A 27,782-nucleotide genomic window follows, 5' to 3' on the forward strand; every position below is an offset into this window, starting at 1 on the left:
ATAGCCTTTTGAAGGTGGGGATGGTAGCAGAAAAACTTACCAGTGTTTTAAAGGGTTCCATCTCATTTCCACATCTAATCACTTTAATCTGCACTGAAATTAGTAATTCACTGTTATGATTACTAACAGAGCCAAAAACAATTCCAATTTTTTTCTTCTATTAGAGTTCCTTAGCATGTACAGAAATAAAAGTTGGGCATGGTAGCACAGGCCTGTGATTCCAGTGACTTGGGAGGTTGGGGCAGGAGGAACAAGAGTTCAACACCAGACTTAGCAACTTAGAGAGATCCTATCTCTAAATAAAACATTAAAAAGGTTGGGGATTTGGCATCCCTGGATTCAATCCCTGGTATCCCCCCCCTGCCAAAAAAAAATCTATTTTTGAGGGGGAGTGTGTCATTTTATAGAATTTTTTTTTTTAACTTAGAAAGAATCTCTTGCTCTGACCATTTAACAAGTTTTATACAAAGCAGTGGGATGTATTTCAATAACACACATTATACTAAAACAGCAATTTTTTTCTTCCTTCCTTGTTTCCTTTCTTTCTAAAAAAAAACCAAAGTCTGCTTTTATTATTGCCCCTATAGCCCAGCCACCATTTGGAAGGAATGATAGTGTTGATATAATACCATCTTCAAAACGAGAGAAAATACAGATGGATCTGAAATGGCTTTCAGTGACTTAATGCCTTGATAAGGAAATAAGGAGGAAACTTATTTAAGGAAATAAGGAAACTACTCATGGATCAATGCTTCATTTCATGTTCCTGGCAAAGTCTTCTCCTTTCTTGATGGAAGTTTTCAGCTCAGGAATGGCCTCTGTGATCATTTTCACCATCCAAAGAAGAGACTTTGCTGATGCCCAGGTTTTTCTCCAGGCCCTTTTCCACCTGCAGCAATGTTTTTGTTGTTGTTGTTCTAATTTGTTATATATGACAGCAGAATGCATTACAATTCATCTTGCACATACAGAGCACAATTTTTCATATCTCTGGTGTGTACAAAGTATATTCACACCAATTTGTGTCTTCACATATGTACTTAGGGTAATGATGTCCATCTCATTCTACCATCTTTTTTACCCCCTTGCCCCCCTCTCTTCCCCTCCCACCCCTCTGCCCTATCTAGAGTACGTTGAACCTTCCCACGCTCCCCCTCCCAACCCCACTATGAATCAGCCTCCTTATATCTGAGAAAACATTCAGTATTTGGTTTTGGGGATTGACTAAGTTCACTTAGCATATATTCTCCAACTCTATCCATTTACCTGCAAATGCTATGATTTTATTCCCTTTTTTCTGAGTAATATTCCATTGTGTATATATACCACATTTTCTTTATCCATTCATCTACTGAAGGACATCCAGGTTGGTTCCACAGTTTAGCTATTGTGAATTGTGCTGAAATAAACATTGATGTGGCTGTGTCCCTGTAGTATGATGTGTTTAAGTCCTTTGGGCATAGACCAAAGAGTGGGATACCTGGGTCAAAAGGTGGTTTCATTCCCAGTTTTCCAAGGAATCTCCATATTGCTTTCCATATTGGCTGCACCATTTTGCAGTCCCATTAGCAATGTATGAGTGTGCCTTTTCCCCCACATCCTTGCCAACACTTATTGTTGTCTGTCTTCATAATAGCTGCCATTATGACTAGAGTGAGATGAAATCTTAGAGTAGTTTTGATTTGCATTGCTAGAGATGTTGAACATTTTTTCATATATTTGTTGATTGATTGTGTATTACCTTCTGAGAAGAGTCTGTTCAGTTTCTTGGTCCATTTATTGATTGGGTTATTATTATTATTATTATTTTTTTGGTGCTTAGCTTTTTGAGTTCTTCATATCCCCTAGATATTAGTGCTCTATCTGATGATAAAATCTGTCCCCCACAGCAATGGTATGGAGAAAGATGTATGGTCCGTTTCAACAGCAATGTGTTTCAGTGACATAATTCTTTCAGAGAAAGTTTGTTTTCCTATATTCTCTTTAGTAAATCCATGCAATTAAAGCATAGCTCCCTTGAAAATTCTCATGCAGAAATACAATGATGTCAGGGATTCTGGTCTCCAATTTTAGCCTACCTTCCTATTAACTGCTTAAACTGTGGAAACATGGAGGCAAATAGAGACCAAAAAGATACAATCTGAAAAGCAATCACTTTAGTATACAAATTAGTACTCTTGCTAAAAGCAGAGTACTACTCATATAAAGTTTATGATCAGTAGATATGACCTGCTGACAGAAAACTACTGGGGGTGGCATAAAATTAGAATGTGCTCTAGCTCAACTTCTTGCCTTCCCCCGACTTTTAAAAATATATCCCATTAATTTATTTTTTTTCACAACCTTAGACGTGTATGCTTACCTTTTTATAATAATATGCTTTCAAAGTTATAAGCTAGAAATGGCCTCATAACTCATCCTGACTTTTAGGTACTTTCAGAAAGAATAATCTAATATCAGGTATAAAATTTTTAAACTCAGTTTGGCAGATATCCTACACTTAGTTGGTTTGTATCCACAATGTCCATTTAATGTCTTGGAGGTGTTTTTTTCCAATTAATACATATATCTCAATTGGAAAAAATTGTACGTATATGTATACACACACACACACACACACACACACACACACACTAGTTGTTACCATGGGAAGTGATACTGATCAGAAGCAGGATTCATGGAGTGAGTGACTGGTAAAACCTACTCTGAAAAACTTTCTGGCCAGGCACAGTGGCTCTGGACATCTAAGATAGGAGGATTGCAATTTCAAAGCCAGCCTCAGCAACTTAGCGAGGCCCCAAGTCACTCAGTAGGCTCTCTATTCACTTCACTGATTGTTTCTTTTGCTGAGAAGAAGCTTTTTAGTTTGAATCCATCCCATTTAGTGATTCTTGATTTTAATTCTCATGCTATAGGAGTTTTTTGAAGGAACCCGGGCCTAATCCTACATGATGGAGATTTGGGCCTACTTTTTCTTCTATTTGGCACATGGTTTCTGAAAACACCTGGATACTAAGTGATAAGTATCTTTGTATTCTAATGGATGACTCAAGGCTGTGAGGGGAAGGTGCCTTGAGACCTTTAGGATGGAGAGTGGTCACCAGAAAGACCAGTGTTGGAATTTTTATTTTTTTAAATATTTTTATTAGTTATTAATGGACCTTTATTTATTTATTTGTTTATATGTGGTGCTGAGAATCAAACCCAGGGTCTCACACATGCTAGGCAAGCGCTCTACCCCTGAGCCACAGCCCCAGCCCAAGTGTTGGAATTTTTAGTACCCACCCCGCACACCACTCCCTCTGGAGAAGAGAGGGGATGAAGATTGAATCAAACCATCAATCATCAATGATTTAATTGATGATGCCTACATAATGCAACCTCCCTTAAAACTCTTCCAGGCTCGAGTTCCAGAGCTTCTGAGGTGATGAACATATTATGGTGTTGGAAGGGTGGTATACCTGAAAAGGCATGGAAGCTTGGTGCACCTCCCGTACCTTGGTGCATGACCCATACCTTAGTCTAAGAATCTCTTCTACTGGGCTGTCCCTGAGTTGTGTCTTTTATAACAAACTGGTTCAGTGTAAGTTATTTTCCTGAGTACTACATATCCTTCTAGGAAATGTAGAACCTCAGTTAGGGATCATGAGAATTAACCCCCAAATTTGGAGATGAGATGGACAAAAGTACCTGTAGACTGGGGATTGGGGGCTTTTGACTGGCACCTGAAGAAAAAAAGGCAGTCTTGCGGGATTGTGCTCCTAAAATTGAACTGAATTGTTGGACACACAGCTGGTATCTGAGAATCAGAAAACAGTCAACTGTAAATTTTGTCAAAGAACCAATCTGGAACACAGAAGAGAAGATGGAAATTGAGACTGATCCAGAAAAACATCGAGTCAACTCTTTTCTCTGATCAGAGACATGTGACTGAATACCTGCAGGCATGTTCCCTTAGCCCAGGAGCAAATGATCATTTAAAGATCCAAATGACTGAATGATGAGCATCGAAGTGGAAATATTGTACATAAAAATCTGGATGTCAGGTTCACCTTGAGGAATTAGAAGATGGAATAGCACTGACCTACAGTCCCAACCTGTAAAACAGGAGGCGGCAGCAGTTTTTCTCCTTCAAAAACGTGTGTGCCACCTTGTCACATCCAGTTTCTTCCTTTCCTTTCGCCAGTGCCACTCATCATCCACTTGTGCCTCCTTGCTCTGGACCCTGTGGTACTGTTTATAGTCTCTGCTCCATGCAGCATGAACTTCTATTCTCGGATCAATTCAAATCACGAGAAGGCTGCAGTCTCAGACGTATGGTGCTGCCCCGCTGCAGCAGAGCTTTCACTGAGTCATACACTGGCATCGTGCCCTCTCATTTCACGTGGCATTGCTGCAATAAATCGCTTCAATAAATTGCTTCTATGGGTGTTGCTCAAGACCACGACATTTTTCTATGTTGCCATGTGAAGTCCTATATAATTTTAGAGTCCAGGGGTAGGAAAGGTTTTGTCATTGGAGGGGCTGCTGCGTGTTCCACTCAGGAACAGAGAGAAATATGAAAGGAATCCCTTTGTAACAGGGATCATGAAGTTGTTTGGAGTCAGCCAGACAGTGAATAGCATGCAATGTGTCCTATTTTTCATGCCAATGTCTATGTTCTCTGGTCTGAACCTTCAATTTTTAAATAGTATTTTACAAAAATTTTTTTAAGGGGAACAAAGAGGAAATAATAATAGGGATGACCTTGGCCCCATTCCATGTGCTGCTCTTAAGGGTAACTGTGGCTTAGGTTTTTTCCCCTTTTCCTGGTTCTGGGCTTCTGTGCGGATGTGAGAAATGAATTAGGAGGAGGACAGAAATGCAAAAGGACATAGAAGGGCAGAAGAAATAGAAGAAGACCCAAAGGGAGAAAAGGGGACATGAAATGTACTGACTGGATTTGGGGAGAGTTGCTGGATACATTTTAAGAAGGAGAGAGTTTGGGGAAGCAGTTGAGAACCATGTAAAAGGTCAGAGACATGGGAAAAGAGGACTTTTAAATGTCTTATTGAATGTAATGCATTTATTCCTACCCTTGGATGTTATCTGGGAGGGGAATTAAATATTTGAATTGTTTTCTCTGTTATACTTACTTCTTTGCATGTGATGATGCTGGAACCGGAACAAGACAAAGCTAGTTGTGCATCACATGGGTTGTACATGTGCTGTTTTTCTAGGGTATCTTAAAGGTGGGGCATGAACGAATCAATAAATGAATGAGAAAATAAATAACCTTCAGCACCGGAAAGATAAAGCGTGCTAATTATGTTATTTATGTCAAATTTCATGAGTTGATAGAACCTTTGCCACTTAGATTAAAAGGAACCGACATCTCAAGTGAAGTTGCCCTACAACCTTACCATGAGAGGAACAAAATCCACCTGATATCAGATCATTAACATAAAGAATGAATACAAGGTGCTTTTGAAGGGGACAGAACAACTACCCTGGGAATGAACAATATTCAACACCTGAACACTTGCTTCATTTCTCCCCAATAAAAAGAACTGGTATTTCCTATCATGAAGTCTACATTATATATAACATGTCATATTGGCACACAAGTGAAACCAACTTCATTACATACCATGAATCAACCACCCTCTTCAGCAGCAGTCTTTACCAGATAACTTGGATCTTATTTTGCTTTATTTATTTATTTGGGGGGTGCCTGGTATTGAACTAAGGCCTTGCATGTACGACAAGTGCTGTACCACTGACTACACCTTTTTTATCTTTTTTGATAGCTGTTGATAAAAGGCAAGGGAATTTCTGATAGATTTGCTCTTGGAAATTCCTTTTAATTTTAATAACACATTCTAAATCTCAAACATCTATAATATGGGAATAACAAGTCATCCAGATTTCACGTGGATTTCTAAATTTTGCATGGATTAAGTCACGAAAACACTCCTTTGGACTTATTTTGGGTGAGACTAAAGATTTCCAAAGAAAACAAAAAAATGTAATGATAATATTCCATCAACTGGGGAAATAGAAATATGTTTTTAAGTTTTTGTTTGATTGTTTTTGGATGAACCCAGAGGCCCTCTGCCACTGAGCTATATCTCCAGACCTTTTCATTTTATTTTGAGACAGAGTCTGGCTAAATTGCTGAGACTAGCCTCAAACTTGCAAGCCTCTGCTTCAGTCTTCTGAGTTGCTGGAATCATAGGTATGCACCATCATGCCTAGCTGTCTTAAACTATTACTAAAACTCTTTGCAGGTAATACATCAAACATCCTACAAATAAAAGTCAAATGAAGGAATGTTTCTTTGCTGTTTGTTCAGATTAGACCCCCCCCAAAAAAATTTTTTTCCAATCATCCTGATCCCTTAAAAAGAAGGGCTCTATATTTAATTCATGTATGCATTACAATTTCATGATGACATGGGCATAAGCCAAAATTCAGCATTTATCAATTATTATATCCCTAGTATAACTACCATACAAACAAAAGGTACTTTGTATAAATATATTAAGTCTATATTTAGATATTGTTTTAGGGAGGATTGGGGGGGCTAAACACTGAATTAAGTTTTCTAAATCATTCATAAAACTGTCATAATATTTAAAATTTTTAAATAGTTAAATAAATTTAAATGATAAAATAATTACCTCAACTAGTAAATTATCTCTTCCACCTATTTTCCGAGAAGCATCATCTAAATAATAGGATCTCAGATGGAAAGTGCCTTAGAATTCCAGTGTCTAAAAATCCAGCAAGACTTAATGTGTATCAATATACTTTTTAACTTCAGTGCCTAGTATGTTGCCTGAGACACTATAGGAAATGGTAGTAGATTTTCACTGACCTCCCTGCAAACTATTTCTCCTTGTTATGGCACTATGGCCCAATTTTCAATAAACATACACTTCACTCTAATACCAGATCTCAATAGGGTTCCACCCTAGCCCTAGGAATTAAAAACTTGACAGAGTTCTGTCCAATCAAAGAATGGAGCCCCAGCTGCTGTGCTCACTCCAAGAACTGGCACGTGATCTAAGCCGGATCAATTAAAACACATCTCAGGACTTGTGTGTCCTACTGGCAAGCATAATTCCATTGTCTGCTATTGCACAAGAAGATTCTGAGTTGGAAGCATTTATCAAATAAAGTCTGAGAAAATAAGCCAAAAGAATGAAAGGGCTTAGATACTGACAAGCTGAGTCATGATGCCATTATTTGAGACCCCTAATCTAAGCACTCCAAAAGATAAATCTAATCCCAGACTTTTTTCTTTTTTTGTACCAGGGATTAAAGCCAGGGACACTTTTTGCCAACGAGCCACATTCTCAAACCCCCTTTTTTTTTTTTTTTTGTAGTTGTAGATGGACAGCATACCCTTAAGACAGGTTCTCACTAAGTTGCTAAGTTGCTGAGACTGGATTTGAACTTGCAGTCCTCCTATTTCAGCCTCCAAATTCTGGGATTTCAGGTGTGTGCCACTGGCCTGGCTAACCCCAGACTTTTAACTTAATGTGAACCAATAATCCTCAAATGCCTTCCTTTCTTCTTAAGCTACTTTTATCTACTGGTTTATTCCCTAGAAAGGGGGAAGAGGGTCCTATTAAGGCAATTTACATAAGAGGTAAGTTGTTCCATATGAATGACCCCCAAATGTGGGTCCAGGAGTTGGGGATGGCTGGTAGCTGGGAAATTGGTGGTCATTATCAGGTGACAACAAAATAGATGTCTGATGTATCTTAACACTTGATTTTTGGCCTTGGGTTTAGCATATATAGCTTTTACAATGTTGAGGTATGTTCCTACTATCCTTAGTTTTCCTAGTGTTTTGAACATAAAGGAGTGCTATATTTCGTCAAATGCTTTTTCTGCATCTACTGAGATAATCATAAGATTCTTATCTCTAAGTCTACTGGTGTGATGAGTTAGGTTTATTGATTTCCATATGTTGAACCAACCTTGCATCCCTGGGATGAACCACACTTGATCATGGTGAACTTTTTAATGTGTTTTGGTATGCAATTTGCCAGAATTTTTGCATTTATGTTCATCAGGGATATTGGTCTAAAGTTTTCTTGTCTTGAGGTGTTTTGTCTAGTTTTGGTATCAGGGTGATGCTAAATCTTATAGAATGAGATTGGAAGAGTTGCCTCTTATTGTATTACATGGAATAATTTGAGGAAAATGTCTTATAGAATCCGTCTGATCCTGGGTTTTTCTTGATTGATTGGCTTTTGATGATGTCTTCTATTTCATTGTTTGAAATGGACCTGTTTACATTGTGTAAGTCCTTCTGATTCATTTTGGGTAGGTCATATGTCTCTAGAAATTCATAAATGACATTAAGATTTTCTATTTTATTGGAGTATAAGTTTTCAACACAGTTTCTGATTATCTTCTATATTTCAGTAGTGTCTGTCGTGATTTTTTTTTCATCATGAATTTTAATAATTTGAGTTTTCTCTCTCTTTCTTTTCATTATGTGGCTAAGCATTTATCAATTCTACTTAATTTTTTCAAAGAACCAACTTTTTGTTTTGTCCAAGTTTTTGAATTGTTTCTTTTGTTTCACTTTCATTATTTCAGCTCTGATTTTAATTATTTCTCATCTTCTACTACTTTTAGTGTTGACTTGTCCTTCTTTTTCTAGGGCTTTGAAATATAATGTTAGGTCATTCATTTGTTAACTTTCTATTCTTATAACGAATGAGCTCAATTAGATGAACTTTTCTATATATGTTAAACCCAAGGTCAAGATCATTCTAAATGAAGGAAATTTGAAAGTATTCTCTCTAAAAACTGGAAGAACACAAGAATGCCCTTTTTTTAATATTTATTTTTTTAGTTGTGTTTGGACATAGTATCTTTACTTTATTTATTTTTATGTGGTGTTAAGGATAGAACTCAGGGCCTTGTACCTGCTAGGTGAGTGTTCTACCACTGAGCCACAACCCTAGCCCAAGATGCCCTCTTTCACCACTTCTATTCAACATCATTCTTGAAACTCTAGCTAGAGCAATTAGAAGAAATTAAGGGATAGAAATAGGAAAAGATGAACTCAAACTATCACTATTCACCAATGACATGATTCTATATTTAGAAGAGCCAAAAAATTCCACCAGAAAACTTCTAGAACTCATAAATGAATGCAGCAAAGTAGCAGGTTATAAAGCCAACACTTGTAAATCAAATGCATTACCATACATCTGTGATGAATCCACTGAAAGAGAAATTAGGAAAAGTACCCCATTCACAATAGCCTTAAAAATAAATAAGTAAATAAATAAAAATACTTGGGATTCAATCTAACAAAAGAGGTGAAAGACCTCTATAATGAAAACTACAGAAATTAAAGAAAGAAATTGATAAAGAACTTAGAAAATGGAAAGATCTCCCATGCTCTTGGATAGACAGAATTAACATTACCAAAATGGTCATACTACCAAAAGCACTATACAGAGTTAATACAATTCCTATTAAAGTCCCAATGACACCTTCATAAAATTAGAAAAAGCAATCATGAAATTCATTTGGAAAAATAAGAGACCTAGAATAGCCAAAGTAATTTTTAGCAAGAGTGAAACAAGAGGCTCCATAATACTAAACCTGATATTATCCTACAGAGCCATTATAACAAAAACAGCATGGTATTGGCACCAAAAGAGACATACAGACTGATGGTACAGAATAGAAGACACAGAGATAAACCCACATAAACACAGTTATCTCATACTAGACGAAATACCCAAAAACACACATTGGTGGTGTTGGAAAAACTGGAAATTCATATGTAGCAAAATGAAATTAAACCCTTATCTCTCACCCTGCACGAAACTTGACTCAAAGTGGATCAAAGACTTAGGCAATAGAACAGAGACATTGCACCTAATAGAAGAAAAAGTAGGCCCAAATTTTTACCACACTGGCTTAGGAACTACTTCCTTAACAAGACTCCTAAGGTGCAAGAAGTAAAATCAAGAATCAATAAATGGGATGAATTCAAACTAAAAAGCTTCTTCTCAGCAAAGGAAACAGTCAATAATGTGAAGAGAGAGTCTACAGAATAGGATAAAATCTTTACCACATATACCTCAGCATTAATCTCCAGGATATATAAAGAACTCAAAAAACTCAACACCAAAAAACAAATAACCCAATCAATAAATAGGCAAAGGAACTGAACAGACACTTCACAGAAGAAGAAATACAATCAATCAACAAATATATGAAAAAAATGTTCAACATCTCTAACAATTAGAGAAATGCAAATCAAAAGTAGGATTTCATCTTACTCTAGTCACAATGGCAATTATCAAAAATACAAGTAACAATAAATGTTGGCAAGGATGTGGAGGAAAAGGTCCACTCATACTTTGCTGGTAGGATTGAAAATTGGTGCAACCACTCTGCAAAACAGTATGAGGATTCTTCAGAAAACTTGGCATGGAACCACCATTTGACCCAGCTATCCCCACCTTCAGTTTATACCCAAAGGACTTAAAATCAGCATTCTACAGTGACGCAGCCACATCAATGTTTATAGCAGTTCAATTCACAATAGCTAAACTATGGAACCAACCTAGATGTCCTCAACAGATGAATGGATAAAGAAATGTGGTGTGTGTGTGTGTGTGTGTGTGTGTGTGTGTGTGTGTGTTTGTGTGTATGTATATATGCAATGGAATATTACTTAGCCTTAAGAAAAATGAAATTATGGCATTTGCTGGTAAATGGATGTAGCTACAGAATATCATGCTAGTTGAAATAAGTCACTTCCGAAGAACCAAGGCCGAATGTTTTTTCTGATATGTGGATGTTAATTCACAATGAGAGGGGCACGGGCTAGGGAAGAATAGTGGAACTTTGCATTAGACAGAGGGGAGTGAAGGCAGGGGAAGTGGTTTGGGGGTAGGACAGATAGTAGAATGAACTGGACATTATGACCCTATGTGTATATAACATTACATGACCAGTGTAATTCTACATCATGTACAACCAGAAGAATGAGAAGTTGTACTCCATTTATGTGTGATGTGTCAAAATACATTCTACTGTCATGTATAATTAATTAGAACAAATAAAAACCTTTAAAAAAAGACTTAATTGTGAGCTTATGAAGGCCACATTACTGGGGACTTAGAGGGATTTTTAGAATTCTGGAGTAAGTTGTCTACTTCCTTTAGCGTTCCAGTTATGTCTTCTAAGAGACAGAGACGCTTGGGCTGTACTTGGTCCCTGGAAAGCAGAGCATGATGAAAATACACACTGCTACCAGAAGATCTTTGTCTGTAACTTGCAACAGCTGAGTGTGGTGATCTGGGTTAAATAGCTACCTTGCAGGACTCTACCAAGATGTTAACCTGGATAATTTCTAAGGCACTTTCCTGCCCCAAAATGCAAATCAAAAGTAGGATTTCATCTTACTCCAGTCGCAATGGCAATTATCAAAAATACAAGCAACAATAAAAAAAGTCTATTAAAAATAAACAACCAAGTAAATAAATAAATATAAGTCATGTAGAAATTGATCGTTTGCAGAATGAAAATCTTCCATCATTCTTTATGAAAATCCTGAGGTTGCTTTTCTTTCTTCTTCTTCTTTTTTTTTTTTTTTTAGTCCTTGGGGTTCAAACCCAGGGCCTTGCACATGATAGGCACCCTACAATTGAACCATAGTCCCAACTCTTAGACTTTCCTTACACTGTAAAGGATAAACTGTGTTATGTCCACAGGTACTTACTCATTATTTATGTTTTGAAGTCACTTTAGTTTTCAATGTGATGATTTCAGACACACATATAAGCCTTTCATGAGAATTTTTCATGGTTAAAATCAAATATTTGTGTGTTTTTTTTTAAGTTGCTTGCATTTCTTTTACTGTTAAAGAACATTTTGCATTTCAGGATTCTTAATCATTCCTTAATACTCAGACCAAATTTTTATGCTCACATTATTATTCTTTTTAAATAACAGCAAAAAGCTTTACAGCTTAGCATGACAATGCTTTTTAAAAGATCTGTTATTTTTTAATTTTTTGTTGTTGTTGTAGATGGACATAATACCTTTATTTTATTTTTATATGGTGCCAAGGCTCGAACCCAGTGCTTCACATGAGTAAGGCAAGCACTCTACCACTAAGCTACAACCCTAGCCCAACATCCATTATTATTTCTTAGAAAAAAGCAACACTGTAGAACCAACCAAAAGGAAGGAGGAGACAGATGGAAGAGGGCTTTTTTTAAGATAGTAGCCTCTCCATAATTTGTCTATAAGAAGAACATGGGGACAACACCGAGTTACAGAAGGTGCTTTAACACATGAGTTAAAGCCGCTTCTCTTATTAGGACTGTGTGTTTGCTTGGGGGAAGTGCTGTTGGCAGTGCCACTTAGGGTGGGTGGAGAGGCTGAAACCCCCAGAGCACCTCTTGTCTCCACCCTGAAACAAAAGACCAGCCTCTTATGTCTTCTAAGAGTTTCAACTCTCTGCCTACCTGGATAAGTGTCTTAACATGTACATGTGTGATCTTCATTATAAGCACATTTACCTTGCTTGGTTTCCACTTTTTCCTTAATTTGTCATTTTGTCCTTGATGAAGTTAAACTATGCGGAAAAACTTAAATTTATGACCTCAAATTAACAAATCATGGCATTTCTAGGGCTATCAGTTGCGGTCTACAGTAACATCAACTGGAGTATAAATTTAATTTGGAAAATAAAAACACCTCTTTTGTTAGGCACAATGCCTCGAAATTAGAGAAAATAATTTACATAAGATACAAGGAAGAAAATGATTTGAAGTTCCAGAGAAACACTGAAACCAGTTACAGAATTTTGGTAGACAAAATACATGGCAGAGGAGAAAGAAGGCCCAGAGGCCATGTTATACTGTGATACAACAAAGTGATGATGCCCCACAGACCTGAAATGTGGACCAGCTAAGGCTGTTTAAAACCAGGGAGGTTAGGAGACTGGAGCTGTCCATCATGAGCCCTTCAAAGAACTTCCCGCCTGTGGCAGTGTTTCCCCAACAGGTGAACTTGGGGATGAGCTTCCCACTAATTGGAGGGAAATTTCAAAGTGGCCTACCAGTCAAATCTACTAAAACTGTGATCTTCAAGTGTCCTTGTATGCTAAGCCCTCATAGACCCTAATTGAATGACCAATAACAAACTGTTAAGCCAATGGTCTGTGGGTCTTCTGGACCCATTCTCCCCATCCAGGCTGTAAACTTCAATCCTTAGTAGCATAACCAAGGAATCAGTATTATGTTCTCTTACTTGCAAGGAATAAATAAATTCAGAGCTTGTTCTCTGGATGTCTAAAATAACTTAAAAGAGAGAAAGAGAGAGAGAGAGAGAGAGAGAGAGAGAGAGAGAGAGAGAGAGAGAAAGAGAAAGAGAAAGAGAAAGAAATACATTTTGGGATTCCCTATCAGGGGGAATGAAAGCAATCTAAATTTGACCTGAGAGGGTAAGTTAGGTTTGTTTGTTTTTGTGGGGACTGAGGTTAGGTAGGTTTAACATACAACATACCAAAGTGGCAGAGAACTTTCTAAGAATGGTCAAAACCATCATTACAGAGGAAAAGTATCAGACACATGGTCGATATGGATCCCCAGCAGAGGAAACTGGGAATGATTCCCTAGTATCTTTGAAGTTCTGGGTTTGAATATTGTGGATCTGGATCTTCCATGATATTTTCGTCTTATCTTCTAGCAGAATATTTTGACTGTAATCCAATAAATAGGTCTGGAGGTATATAGTAGATAGTAAACTGACCCAAATGATATGCTTCTTTCAGGAAATATGAAACATCTCTGTGTCCCAATTACACGCAAATTTTATGCACTTCCACGCATCCAGGTTATCTGTACAGAATCTCCCCTCTGTTTGGAAGTCTCTTTCCTTCGTGGCAAATTGTTACTCACATGCAAGCACAGTCTAGTGTTGCTTCTTTTATGATGCTCAGGATCCTCTGCACAATCTCTTCTACCCTACACCCTTCGCACCTGGCAGTCACCTTAGTTGCAGTGTTTATCTCATTGATGCTACTTTATGAGCATCCTGTGTTTGCACCAGACCATGCATTCCCACAGATGTTTGCTGAGTTTGAGGATAGATGAGTACGAGCTCATAGTCAGAGACTTCAGGGAAATTATTTAAAAGAGGAATGGTATGGTTTTCCAAAACAAATTATGAGCCTATTAAAAGGCAAAACTAAAGGCATCTCAAGAAAGAAATGTGGCCCCAGGAATTCGAGTTTTAAATTGATGAGTATAAGGCACAGGATTGAGTACAAAAAGAAGCAAGAAGCAAAGGACAGAACCCTGCAAGAAAGAAAATGGAATGCTGAGGCTCAGAATGAGCAGATACTGTAAACAATGCAAAGGAAAAATAACCAGGAAATTTTAGGGGTAGAAGGAAGAAGAATCAAGAAGCAACATGTCCACTGCCTTTGGCAGACTGGGTGAAGTTAACTTATTTAAGGGAGAAATCAATCTAATTTTGCCATTACAATGGTACTTTCCAGCTCTATCAAAGAGAATAAGCAAAAAAAACTAAAAAGGACACAGTATCCTTGGCTAAAAAATGAAATCCAAGAGGAAGCCTCTAGCTCTACATGATGCAACCTTCTGTGTTGTAGAACCATTATGTCTACTCTGAAGAATCATAGAGAAGTAAGATTGGAAATGGGGTGTAGAGAACCTGGTTATCAAAAGAAAATGTGTGTGTATGCACGCACGCGCACACACTCGCGCGCGCAACCACACACACACTCAACATGGAGCAACCTGATATCAACACCCAGAAAAATAAACTGACAGATAATAGTTAATACATTTGTTAACATTTGAAGATGAATTATTGGCTGCTAGAAGCCACCATAAGTACTAAAAATTAGTAAATATAAACTAACAATTATCTTTTAGATAGTGCTGCAAAATTTGGCATACTGATTAGGGAGTTACAGAAACAGTCTATTAAGATCTCAGCAAAGGCCTTGAAAATGTCTGTCTTAACCTTCTTGAGAATAAGATGGAAACAGCTGGGTTAGAGAATTTGGTTTAAGTGAACTTAGAGCAAATCCATTTATAGTAAGTTGAAATACTAAAATATAATCATTTACTGTATCAGTGGTACTAATATGCCATGAAGCATAAGCCTTCCAACTCAACCTTTTATCAGCAGCTTGGATAAGAACAGAGAAGGCACGGTGTTCAGGTTTTATATCTCAACCAAACCAGGAAGGACAGAAAATATTTCAATATTAAAAATCAGGCTTAAAAATTCCTTTTTCCCTCAGAGTGGGCATGACTGTTGTCAATAAATAATTAAAAATTTTAGTTTTATTGATATATATATATAATATATAATATATATATATGTATATACATATAATATATAATATTACTTATTACTAAAATAAAGGGTAATAAGTAATCTTTCTATAAACACATGGATCAGGTTATTCCAAGATGGTGAAGAATCTTAAAACTCTATCTTAAATGAAAAGATTCCAAAACCTGAGCTATTCAGCCTGTAAAAGAGTAGGTTCAGGGGCTGGGGTTGTGGCTCAGTGGTAGAGCGCTTGCCTAGCATGCAAGAGGCACTGGGTTCAATCCTCAGCACCACAAAAAAATAAAATATGTGTCCTCCTAAAACTAAAAAAATAAATATTAAAAGAGAGAGAGTGAGAGAGAGAGAGAGAGTAGGTTCATGGAGAACCTGACATCATCTTAAACAAATGTGATGGTAACATGTGAAAGAGATATTTGCCTTATGTGTGGATTCCAAATAACTGGGAATAGGTAGAATAAGTTGAAAAGCCATAACTTTTAACTAAAAAATTGAAAACAACTTTCTCCTATTGATAATTTTTTCAAGAAATCAGAGGCTTCAGAAGTACTTGGTTCATCCTTAGAGCCAGAAAAGTTCAAGTTCAGGTTAGAAAAGGCCTTTTGTCAGGTGCTGTGGAAATTTCAGCTCCTGAAGGGTAGTTCAGATGACTTCTGTATATCAACTAAAAGATTTTATGATTCTGAAGTTAGGCATAGAGCCTGTATTGCGATAAAAATAAAAATAAGATGAAATTAATATAAATCTGACACTTGAAAAATGCTGTCTTTTCTTTCAAGTCTCTCAATAACTTCTTCTAGTCCCCCAGAGCATTATCTGGTTATCACATTACCTGGTGCTTCTATAATTTGGACCTATAAAACTAAAGTTCCTCTTAGAATGTGCCTACAAAACTAAACCATTGTGAAGAAGTGCACTATAAGAAAATGGTGGGATGCTCAGAATTCTGTATGCATGAATAGAAATGTACAGGTTGTTATCAGAGCTATGCAGACCTAACCACTTCACTGTGTATTGTTTACATGATGATACAGGAACATACTTGCTGGTGACTTGCTTTCTGTTCACAGAAGAGGGTGTCACAACATATCCATCAAGCTCCTCTCCACAAACATATCCTAAGTCATGTTCTTACACAGATGTCACTGCCTACAGCATTGAGATTAACATCCTGCATTTAAAACAGACACAAATGATTGATGCTCACTTATAACAGCATAATGATAATAAAACACTAATATGTTAAAATCCAGTCACTCATAATGTATTTTAAAAATTCCTATCAGTAAGAAAAAATGTTAATCATCAGGGTACTCTAATTCCTAGCATTAATTATACATCTGTTCCTTAAAATGACTGATGAAAGTTCTACTCAGTAAACTGAAACACTTAGGAATTCTCTAAATACCTTTGGACATACATTACAAAGAGGTCATATTATAATAATTTTATTAATTGCTATAAAAATTTTTATGGAAGAAAAATTAAAATTTTAGAATTGAAATTGTAAATTGAGAATTATAAATTTAAATCCTAAATTTTCTAAAACATTTTCATTTAAGATACTATAATTGAAATTTTTATTATGGAACAGAAACATTATAATTATTGCTCCATTATATTTGGAGGGGACTATGGAAGTAGTTAAAAATAAAGGCTCCATTACTTGCCTAGCTAGTTGTGTAACGTAGGGAGGAACTAAACCTCTCCAAGTCTGTTTCCTTGCCTGTAGAAACAAGGAAAGTAATTCCAACTACCTTATGGGGTTGTTCTGAGGACTCAGCTTATAAAGCTCCCGGCACAGAATGAGCAAACAGCAAAAGAAAACCCACAGTACCACTAGTAAACACAGGTAAAACTTTGTAAAATGTTACAGGCCTGAGATGTTCAAGCTGTAAGAAATCCAGTGTGGCTCCTCTCCTGCTTCCCAGCTTTGCTGATGTCCTTGTGACATTACATAGGAGTCTGTCCCTTCAAGCTGACCTCCTGAGGGATCCTTCTCTGATGATCATCCTCATTAACCAAGAAGCATGCTCTAATATCTCCTTCTTCCCCTCCATCTTTAAACACGCCCTTCTTTGACCACCATCATCTCCCTCCTGCTACAGCCTATCTTTTTGGCTTCTCTTTCCAGCCAAGTTCCAAGAGAATTGCCTAGAAGGTTGGGCTCCACTTCCTTATTTCCCATTTCACTCACATCAAAATGGCTTCTACCACGAGTTCACTAAAATTGCTTTTATTCAATCAATCATCAGTGACCTCCAAGTGGTCAATCTTTTTTTTTTTTTTTTTATACTGGGGGTTGAACACAGGGATGCTTAACCACTGAGTCACATCCCCAGCCTTTTTTTAAAAATTTTTTAATATTTTGAGTCAGGGTCTCATCAAGTTGTTTAGGGCCTCCCTAAGTTGCTGAGACTGACTTTGAACTTGTGATCTTCCTACCTCAGCCTCCTGAGTCACTGAAATTACAGGTATATGTCACCACACCCAACTTCCAAGTGGTTAATCTTAATCATAACAAATATTTTCACATCCTCTTTTTTTTTTTTTTGAGGTTCTGAGTATTAAGCCCAGGGCCTCAGGCACATGAGGAAGCCTTCAGTCCTCATCTTAGTTTGACTGTCAGCTACTTTCAAAACTCTTGATCATTCTCTGTTCTTTCCTTCTTGAAATGCTCTTTTCTTTTGACAGCTATGATTTGTCCTCTTGAGGATTTCATCTTATTTTCCCTTTCTGTACCAGACCACTGAATTCTGTAGTTTCCCAATTCTGTGCCTCATTCCTTAGTTCTATTCTCTTTTCACTGCACACTCTTTCCCTGTAAGATCATATTATCTCCCATGGTTGAGTTCAATTTTTTAAATTTCCATCTCGGCCTAGACCCACTCTGTTTTCAATTCCAGATTCACATATCCAACTGTACATTTACGGTTCCATTGCAATGTCCTACAAGCTCTCAAATTTAACACATCTGTCGTGTTCCTCACAACTAAAACACCCATGTGATCTGGGCTGCACGAAATAATCACACAAGAGACAGAGATACCTTTTCCTTTGGAGTCCTGTGATGCTCCTTTGACCTTAAGGGTCCACAGAAAGAGAGACAGCGAGCATGTGCTGAACCCTTTATTTGAGAAGAAGCCATTCAAATGAGGCAAGGGGTCAGGTTTCAGGGGGTTAAGTCTAGCTTCCTGATATCTGCTGTCATTAGGTTGACTGACATCTAGGAAGGCCACACCCAAAGGCAGAGCAAGAGAAGGGGACACACAAAGGGCGTTTCCATGGAACATTCTATCCCAAACAGGGCAAAGAGGTAGCATTACAAAAGAATAGGTGAGTATAGCTCAGTTCCATGGGTGACACTCCTACATCTGAAAACATGCCCTCAACTTCCTGGACGGAGGCAATGTCCAGGTCACTATAAAATGTATGACCGGTCAAAGTCTCTCGCTTCAGGATGGAAGTCACAAATCATTCAGAGTGGCTCCCCACATACATCCAGACTTCAATCCTTGAGATTCTCTCTCAAAACTGTTATTTTTCTAGTTTTACCATTCAGTTAATGGCACCTCCATCCATCTAGTCACTCAATCTCAATTCTAAAACATGGCCAACAAGGTTCTGAATGAGCGGCCCTAGACTGCCTCATCACCCTTCTTGTGCATTTCTCCCTTATAAGTGTTCTGTTTAAGACATACTGGTAGCCTTGCAGATCCAGGAACCTGCTAAGCTTTTGTTCACCTTAAGGTCTTTGCATCTGTTTCCCCTACAAAGGATAGTCACTTCCTTTCCCCAGCAATTCTAAACACTTAGGTTATCTAGTGAACTCCTGCTCATACCCAGGGTCATTAAATAACATCAATGACCTCAGATGACATTTGATGTCCTGGGTATGGGCATTGTATGGCATTTAAATATCATTGTTCTCCAGAGGTCTGCCTTGAACATCACTCCTGTGATGTAGCTACTGCTCTTGCAATTTGCATTTATAACATCCTGTTATTTTTCCCTCATAGCAAACACTGCAATTTGAATAGCTCTGCATTTGTTTTTCTTTGTTTAATGTCCCTGTGAAATGTACTCTCCAGCAAGGACCACATTTGTTTTGTTCACTTTACCCTCTGGGTATAACAGGTGCAGGCACACAAGGTCTCTCTGAGATGCAAGCAATGCATACCTTTCTTCCCATAAAACAAACACCACCATCTTTCAAATCCAAAGATAAATATTGTATGACTCCAATAAATTATTCTCTTTAAAATTTTTTATTGGTGCATTATAATTATACATAATAGTAGGATTTATTTCTATCATATTTGTACGTGCACATAATCTGATCAATCTCCTTCCCTCAGTAACTTCCTTTTTCCTTCCCTTCTCTCTTCCCCATCCATTAGCTCTATTCTATTTGATCTCTCTATTATTATTTCAATTAATGCATTATAATTCTACAGATAAACAGGATGCATTTGGGTATATTCATACACGGACATAAAGTAATTGACAGAGTTCATTCCTCAGTACTTCCCCACACCCTTTCCTCCTCCCTCCCTCTTGATCCTCTTCCTCTACTCTCTTGGTCTCCTTTCTGTTCATGAGACTCTTTCACTTGTTTCAGTCAAAGAATTGGGAAGAGTCTTAAGTAATTAGTTGTATCCAAAATAGTCATTTATTCAAACTTACAGAAAAAATTTCCCGTGTCTTAAAAACAAAATAACAAGATGAGGAAGGTAAAGATTGCATATATAGGTTCATAGCCCAATTAATTTTATCATTTTACATTTCCAGTGACCCATTAAGACAATGGCATTCCTTATGAACTGCACTTGAAGATAATATAATATGTATGAGTTTACAAGTAATTTTTATATTTAAAAATCCTTAAATATTCTTATAAAAGAAAAACCAATATTAATATTTGCATATATGTATGTATATGTGTGTGTAACTCACGTTATTACACTTAAAATATTTCTACTCTTAAAAAACAAAAATGTCCCGATTCTATATGCTGGAAATTTTGGATTAAAAATTTAAGTTTTTATCATTAGCTAGTTAAAAAGTTGATTTAGCACTATAAAAGTAAATACCCTTCCCTTAAAAAAAAAAAAAAAAAAAATGGAACCATGGAAACAGAGATTGCTCTGACTCCAATGACCTCACCAGCATCTGCTTCAATTACCTTCTGAAAATGAAATAACCAAATTACCATTCAGTTCTCTGCTGTGCTAACAAAATTAGTCTGAAATATAAAAATTCATCTGCTTTATGTTATATATTATACAATTTCTAAAACAAATCTCTTTCGAGCTCTAAATTGTAAAGTACACACACCCTGGTTGTTATAATCAACATAAAATTCTCACATAAATAGGAAAAATTAATGGAATGATTAATGACTTAGCTCAAATCAGCCACAACAGTGATTGAATTTAAATCACCCCACCTCAAAAGGGGAACAATCAATTTTGATTCTACTATGCTTTGTGTAACAGATGTGTCCTTGAAAATGTATGTGTAAATGGTATTTTCAAAAGCCATATAGTGATTTAGAAATACAGTTAGAGCTTGTTCTCACTCTTTAGCTTAGGGGAAAAAAAAATTTAAATCATGAGTAATTGGCCTTTAAGTTAACTACTTTATAAGTTCAAATGATCACATTTTGGCCACCTCATTTATCAGATATTCCATAAACACACTACTAAAAACATTGCTAGTTTTATTGACATAATCCATATTCTCATTTTCTTTTTCTTCTACATTTAAACTTCTACATTGTCATGCTCACCATTCTCCACACCTAAACAATTCTTGTCTCCTACATAGCCATCGAGCTTACATTTCCCCCTTCAGTCCATGATATCCCCACTTGATGCTATCTTTGATTTTTCCTCAAATGAAATCAGGTGAATGGTTCTAGGAGCACAGTTACTCCTAGAACCTTCTTCTTGTTCTCTGCTACCTTCTGCTTCTGAAGCTGCTAGATCCTATCTTACTCTGGGAAGAGACCCAAGAGATCACTCAATCAAGCTCACTTGCCCTCCCTTCTAGCTCCTAGAACACTCAGATGCAGACTCTACTTTGTTGAGAAGTCTGACTTAGCTTTGTTTGGTGCTGAATCATGTTTGCAAACCACAGACCAACTTGGGTCTTGGTAGGTCTCCTTACTGTCCATTTCAATACTATTTTTATTTATGTGTGAGAAGCAAAAAATTCAAACAAGTAGGGAAGGCTTCTGCATGTTCCCTGATAAAATATATCACAAAAACAAGAGCAGGAAAGAAAATGGAACCCTGTTTTGTTAATGCAGATTATACATGGAATGGTAAGCAAAGGAAAAGAGAAGTAAAAATGTGTGATCCAATCTTGCGTGGCTAAAGCACTAGATCACTACTTTTACAACAGAAGTGCCCAAGCTGGGGGATTTCAGCATTTGACCCTGAATCTAGAGACAAAATAAATACTAGGGGAATTCTTGTCACATTTCAAAAACTGTAAGATCAGGAGACTGTTGACCTTTTTTTAGTTGGTATACAGGCATGTATAAAGTTTCCTGGGTAGACCACAGATCCCCTAGTTTGTTCCAAAGTTCCTCAGAATACCTTTATACTTAAACAGAAGATACTAGTTTAGTACTTCAATACATTTAATTATTATAATAATCACTTTATTATTTAGATCAGTAATTTCCACTTATTCTTGTACTGAGAACTCATAAGGTTCTATAAAATTCAATTCAACATACCTTAGTGAAGAATACAGGTTATGATTAACAGTGTGAGCAGGGAGGTGAGCTATACCTGGGTTGAGACTTGGATCTGCCACAACATAGTTATGTGACCTTGGGCAAGTTACACAACATCTATGAGGCCTGGCATCTTTATCAGTAATTACAATGATAACAGGAACTACTTCATGGGAGTAATTAGAAGACTACATGAGAATGCAAATCAGTCTCTGTTACATTGTAAATATTCAATAAATGTTAACTATCATTCATAGCAAATGACTGGTGACTGGCAGGTTCAGGGAATAGGGCTAGACTCCGAAAGGAATATAAAAATAAAAAATAGCCAACAACAGTGACAAACAAATAAGGCAGAAAATGTGTGTTTTCCTGGGTGTAATCTAAGACAGATTGTGTTAAGGGTTCCAAGAGAAGACATAAGAAAGACCAGCAATGTCCTCTATGTTTGTTGGCAGGGGAGGGTACATCTAGTTATGGGATGGAGGATAAATGAAACTGGAAAAGCCTCAAGGTTACAGTGCTATACAGATAAGTTTGACAGAGTGATGCTCACATTATTGTATATAAGGAGAGAACGGAAAGGGGAGATCTTTGTAAAAGGCAAAGCTTTGAGGGGACAAAATACGAGACAGAGAAAAATCGAAGTAAGACAAAGACAGAGGATAGGAATGAGTCAGATTGTGCCAAACCTCAAATGCCAGAAAAAAAAAAAAAAAAAAGAAGTTGGGGCAGGCACAGAAATGACATATCTGAGCTTTGCCAGGAATACTAACTAGCCTGGCGAATTGTGGGGATGGATGTGCAATTAGGATAAAGGAGGTGAAGGTTGCTTGGTAGAATTTTCAGATGCAAGTTTTGGGGAATAAGAGGAAAATTTCTACTAAAATCAACAGCTGAATTGCTAGTGGGAGCTGTGAAGCTTCAGAGATGGGAGCAGGAAGCATTTCCCAGTCTAGAGCTCAGTTTTCTGTTGCTGGAGAGTCATTCCACCAGCACAATGAAAGGTCTCAAGTGCATTTATGTCTTGGTTCAGTTTGTGCTGCTTAAAAACAAAAATTCCACAGGTTGGGTGGCCTGAACAACAAACAGCATTTGTCACAGTTCCAGAGGCTAAGAAGTCCAGGGTATAAGTGCTGACTAATTTGGTTCTTGCAAAGGGCCTCTTCCTGGTTTACAGATGGATACTTCCTTGCTGTGTCATGCCATGGCAGAGTGAGAGAAATCATTTTTCTGTCTCTTTATAAAGGCACTAATCCTATCATGAGGGCTCACCCCTGTGACTCATTACCTCTCAAAGACTCTGCCTCCAAATACCTTCATACTGGAGATTTAAGGTTTTGATACATGAATGGGGTGGGGGGGTGTGGATGGCAAAAACACTCTGTCCACAGCAATCTGACAAAAGTTATCTCAAACCTACAGTGCCACATTTAACTGCAAATTCAAGGGCGGTTCAGCTGAATTCCTACTCAACTCTCAGAAGCAGTTAAAAAGAAGTATGTTGGGGGTAAGCAGCTTAAATCATTTTTCTCTACTTGGAATCTAGAGCTTTTTGTTCTTCTGTCTTTCACTAAGGGGCATAAACTACACCATGACTCTGGATAAGTTTCAGGGGATATATAAACTCCCTGAAATTCACACATAATGTGTATCTATATATTTATTTATATATTCCTCACTTAGAAAACATAATTTTATTTTAAAATTCATTAGGTTGTTTTTTTTGTTTGTTTGTTTTTGTTTTTTTTTTTAATTCGTTTTGTGGTGCTGGGGATCAAACCCAGGGCCTGGAGCATTTAGTCTTTATCACTAAAAAGCACTGTGAACCCCTTATTTATTTACTCTTTTTATAAGAAATAAGGTCTCACTATGTTGCCCAGGCCAGCCTGGAACTTGTAATCCTTCTGTCTCTGTGAGCAGCTGGAAATACAGGTGTATACTGCCATGCTCATTAGTACTTATTTTTAAAAGCATTTTTCTGAAGACTACAAATTTTAGTTCATTCAATCCTCTAAGTTATCTTATAAGTAAGTACTATTATGCCCATTTTAGAGAGAGACAAAAAGAGGGGGAAAAAAAACTGTACCCAAGCCCTGCAGCTCGTAAGTAGTTCGACAGAGAAGAAACCTACAGAAGGACCAAAAGCAAACTTTGCCCTGGTTTCATGACATGGTTCCATGTCAGGGTTTTGTTAGGTCACTTTATTTGGTCTTGTTCCAGTATTTGGGACATCCAGTCTGGGATTTCAGGTTAAACAGAAACATACTAGTCATTAATCCTTTTAAATTAGTTTAATAGGAACCCATGCTACTGTGCAGTGGGAAAGCATATTTATAGAACAAGTACTCTTTTGCATGCCCACCTTTTGAATAATTGGTTGCTGGGTATTAGATGAATATTTTTCAAGAAAATTCAGTTTTTAATCATGAATAATAACCTCACTCCCAGTACAGTAACTACCAAAGAATCTTGTAAAATGATGAGTCAGTTTTTGATCATGGTACTCATTTTAAAAAAAATCATTTAAAAATATAATCCAATGTGTGCACACTTATCAATATTTACAATGAAATTTTCAATAATCATTATTTATTCTGACTGCATAGAACACACTAATATTTTCTACTTCTGTCTCACTAAATCAGACAAATATGTCCCATTTCATTAATATGATTAAAAACATGAAAATGATAAGTAAACATTTCTCAAAAGATGAGGTACAAATGGTCACAAGTATATGAAAACATCCAACATCATTAGTCATCTGAGAAATGCCTATTAAAAAACACAGTGAAACATCATTTCACCCCAGTCTAAATTACTATTATCAAAAAGACAAAAAATATCAAGTCCCAGTGAGAATGTAGAGAAAGGGGAAGTCTCATATGCCATTGGTGGGAATATGAATTAATATAGCCACTGTGGAAAACAATATGGAGGGATCTCAAAAATCTAGGTGGAGAACCCTCACATGATCCAGCTATCCCACTACTTACATATATCCATAAAAAAAATATTAGAGATCCCTCCACTCTTAAGCTTATTGCAGCACTATTCACAATAGCTAAGGCAAAGATTCAGCCAAGGTGTCTACTGATGAACATAAAAATGAAAATAATGGGGGCTCAGGTTGTGTCTCAGTGATAGAGTGCTTGCTTAGCATCTGTGAGACACTGAGTTTGATTCTCAGCACTGCACATAAATAAATAAATAGATAGATAGACAAATAAATAAATAAAGGTCCATTGACAACTAACAAAATGAATATAATGAAATCTTGTCATTTGTAGTAAAGTGGATGAGTTTGCACAATTATTAGGTTAAGTGAAAAAAGTTGATTACAGAGAAACAAATTCCACATATTCTCACTTTATGTACAAGTTAAAAAAGTTGATTCTGTTGAAGAAGAAAGTACAATAGAGGGTACCAGAGGCTGGGAAAACTGGGATACAGAAAGGATGGTTCACAGGTACAGAGCTACAACTAGACAGGAGGAGTAACTTCTAGTGTTCCATAGCACTGTAGAAGAGCTATGGTTCACAACAATCAATTGCATATTTCAAAATAGCTAGTAGAGAAGATTTTGCATGAATAATAAATGTTTGATGTGATGGCATATGCCAATTACCTTGATCTGATCATTGCACATTATATACATGTATTGAACTATCACAAAGTAGCCCACAAATACATACAATTATTATCATCAATTAAAAATGCTGGTTCAATCTGCTATATTGATTTCATGATCACCCAGTGGGTTGTAACTTACAACTTAAAAAGCAGTAGTCCACATAGAATTAAATCAAGTAACTCAGCCTATTCCTTAAAAAGGAAGCAAAAAGTCTAACTATTAATGGCTAAGTGTTTACAAGCCCTTCTTTTAATCTCTAGAAAAAAGTTAATGATTTCCTGGAAACATTAGCAGATCAAAATTGACCATGAATGTTTTTCCCAGCAGTGAATGATAAGCATATGTAAATGTTCCCTTAAGAGCCTTCTGATCTGAATTCAATCAAGAAAATAAGAAACATAAGTCTAACACAACATTGAAGCTCATGCAAGAGTTTAATTGTAAATTAACAATAATGTCAAGGCACTAGCTGCTTTTTCACAGAAAATGATTTGAAAACCCCTTAATTATTATAAGATTAATAAATTACTGAGGACTGAAAATTCTGTAGTGTAAGACTCACAATATCTTTATATTCTACATTGACGACAGTGCTGTAAATATTCTCTTTCATTTGGTCACCAAATATTTGACAGTTGTTATACCCCAACCACGATTTAACAGGCACACAGAAAAAGCACTGAACCATTACAGAGTCAGTCCCCCACCTGCCAGGTGGCCACTGGGAGGAGATTGAATATGATCATAAAACAAAAACAAAAAGGAGCTGTGAGACCATGCTAGAGAGTATTCTAGATCAGGGCTGTGGATCACTACAGGCACACTGCACAACAGGTATCTAGACTGGTTCTTTGAAACTGAGATGAAAAAACAGTTTCCCATAAAGACAACTATTTTTCCTATTTTGTACATTATGATACTAATAGTATGTTCTAATCCACCTTTTGGACAAAGTGAAAATTAATACTTCATGCAAGGTAAACTCAGGCAACACGGAGTAAAGAAAAAACTATCAGGTGGGGCATGGTGCCCTGTAATCCCAGCAGATAGGGAGGTTGAGGTGGAAGAATCACAAATTCAAAGCCATCTTCAGCAAGCTAGCAAGGCCTTTGCAACTCAGCAAGACCCTGTCTCAAAATAAAAAATAAACAAATTTAAAGGGCAGGGGATGTGGCTTAGTGGTTAAGCACCCTGGGTTCAATCCCTGCCCACAACCCCCCCAAAAAATAAACCAATCAGAAATATAGACATAGCAGAAAAGGTGCAGGACTCAAACTCTATTTAAATGCTAAATGATTTAGTACAAGTTATTTAACCTGCTAAAAAACAGATTCATCACCCACATTTATACCTACTCATAAGATCACTGTGAGGATGAAGTGAGAGTTAGTTTGTGAAAACACTTTGTGAAATACCAACAAATGCTATCATGATCCCCTCTAACTGGAATCAGTAAGCATGGTGAAACTGTTAGAAAAAAATGAGCAAATATTAAGAAGGTACAGAGTTAACATCAACCAAGTACTTAAAATTGTTCTGTTTGCTTTTCATATATTGACACAATTAAAACCTGTGATATGGCTAAATATCTGAATTGAACAACTGGTAATTAGTTTCTCCTCAAATTTCAGACCAACTAAGGGTGGCAGATCCTGCATGGCCCTTGGCCAACAGAAAAAAAAACAATCTACAGATTGTTAACTAAAGAAAGGGCAAGAGTTCACATGGTTCCACCATGTGTTGTATTCATTCTTGGCACAGGCACACCACAAAGAGATGGCTCTTCTCTAAGGTTCAAAGACTGCCTCTGTGGGGCTGAGGAGAGAGCACACCCAGATGTCTCACCCAGTGCTGCTGCACAGCCAGAAAGACCCGTCCACGAATGCATTTCCCTGGATCTTGGGTTCCATATTCCACCAAGAAGGCAGATGGAGTGTTCCCATCTACTATCTCCATTCGTTTCTATCATGGGCAACTACTCTTTTTTAGAATAAGACCCCATCTTAGAAAAGTACATGACTGAAATGC

The 27,782-nt window shown here is 37.0% G+C and overlaps 1 protein-coding gene and 1 non-coding gene across 5 annotated transcripts in view; one reads left to right on the forward strand and one right to left on the reverse strand.

Moving 5' to 3' along the window:
• Nucleotides 1-27,782, reverse strand: part of Ncoa7 (nuclear receptor coactivator 7) — a 148,441-nt gene that overhangs the window by 91,382 nt on the left and 29,277 nt on the right. The window lies entirely within an intron of this gene.
• Trnaa-agc (transfer RNA alanine (anticodon AGC)) lies at nucleotides 15,575-15,647 on the forward strand. Its single transcript has one exon. It is a non-coding gene; the product is annotated as a tRNA-Ala (tRNA).

Source organism: Callospermophilus lateralis, chromosome 6 (assembly GCF_048772815.1).
Source record: "Callospermophilus lateralis isolate mCalLat2 chromosome 6, mCalLat2.hap1, whole genome shotgun sequence".
In the NCBI taxonomy this organism is placed as follows: Eukaryota; Metazoa; Chordata; class Mammalia; order Rodentia; family Sciuridae; genus Callospermophilus; species Callospermophilus lateralis.